This window comes from Eptatretus burgeri, chromosome 7 (genome assembly GCF_056783735.1).
Source record: "Eptatretus burgeri isolate ZD-2024b chromosome 7, Ebu_testis_v1, whole genome shotgun sequence".
Taxonomy (NCBI): domain Eukaryota; kingdom Metazoa; phylum Chordata; class Myxini; order Myxiniformes; family Myxinidae; genus Eptatretus; species Eptatretus burgeri.
The window spans coordinates 30,253,526-30,255,151 of NC_140967.1; positions in this window are offsets into that span (position 1 = coordinate 30,253,526).

The window sequence follows — 1,626 nt, forward strand, 5'->3', positions numbered from 1 at the left end:
ACGACGACCAACTCCTTGTTGCTTCTTCTTCCCAACTCCACCGACTGCGAAGTCTTAACTCTCTCGACTTGACGAACGCGGTCGCTTATATAAGCCCCGTGGCTTCGCTCTCTCATCTTTGACCCCCTCCCTTCGACCTTTCACCTCGCTCCCCATTGGCCCGAGAAAAAGTGGGCGTGATGCTTTTTGATCCATAAATTTGCATATAGCGACCACCCTCCAACGCCCTGGAGGCGGGGCCAAATCGCCCCTCGCTCACCGATTGGACGGAACAAAAGTGGGCGTGTGTCGTTTTTGATCCGTTTTTGAAGTGGAAAATCCGTGGTTTTGTACACGCTGTTCGGCGCGCGCCCTGCACGAGTCCAACACCGGTACCCACAAGCGGCGCAAGAACGGTGGCGATGCGACGGTTGCGAGGTGTGACGTGAAGCGGCACCGCGGTGGGTGGTTGATGTTGTGGTTGGTGGTGGTAACAATGGCGGTTGGTCCAAAATAAAGATAGTAAAAGAAAAACGGCTATCCTGAAGAGTCGCAGCACGCATAAATGACATGTATTCCCACTAGACAACGGGTTTGGGCCTAACTACACATATACTTACCGAGATATCTCACCTAAGGGACCTGAATGGTGGTTTGCGAATTTGGTAACCACAACACTACCCCCTCCCCTTTTTACAGACTCGTCCCGAGTCGTCAAATTTTCGTGTGCCATCATGTGTAGTTTTCCCCTAGTACATTTTACCTACGGATCCCTGAGTGCGACATTCATGGTATTCGTGTCCCCAAAATAAATAACCTGAGGGCTGCGTAACTATCTAAACAAACTCACCAACACGGACGACTTAAATAAAATTGCCGGCGCTACACAGACATGCCGGGGGCGCACTCATATTTACAGTACATCTTAACCTTAACTTACAAATTTTACACTAAACCATGGCCCAGGATCACTGAACTCTGCAAAAAGAAAGCAGTTAGCAGGGAGCCAGGCTGCCCGCATGCAGTCTCTGGCTCAAAACAATGCAGGTGACAGGGAACGTGGCTGGCTGCTCACACGCAGTCCAAGGCCTTCCCTTTTGAACTGAACGCAGTGAACCACAACGGTGCATGGGCTGCACAAACGCAGTCTCCGTGCCAGCTCAAGTGGCACACGCAATGAGCACAACGAATGGATGGATGGACACAAACACGGTGCACGGGCCGCCACTGCAGGCCCGTGTTGTAGCTGCCAACAGGGCAGTTCTCGCAGCTTGCAAACTGTTGCCTTGCGGATCCTGGCGCACATGGAAATGGACAGGGGGGGGGGCAAAGCAAAAATTGAACGGGGCTGGTGAACATGGGCAGTGGTCATGGCATGGCAAAGGCAGCAGGCAAACACAGCCCGCAGAAGAAGGCCGCTGCAGGCAAACACAGCCGGCAGATGAACTGGCCGGCACAGGCCTTGAAGTACCACAGCTGTGGATGATCCGGCCGGCACAGGCCTTGCAGCAACACAACAGCTGCCGATCAAGTGGGCCGGCACAGGCCTTGAAGTACCACAGCCAGCAGATGAAGCTGGCCAGCCTTTGCCGTTCAGTGGAGGTTGGTGGAGGGAGTGCGGTGGTGCTGGCCACTTGGAAGGCGGGC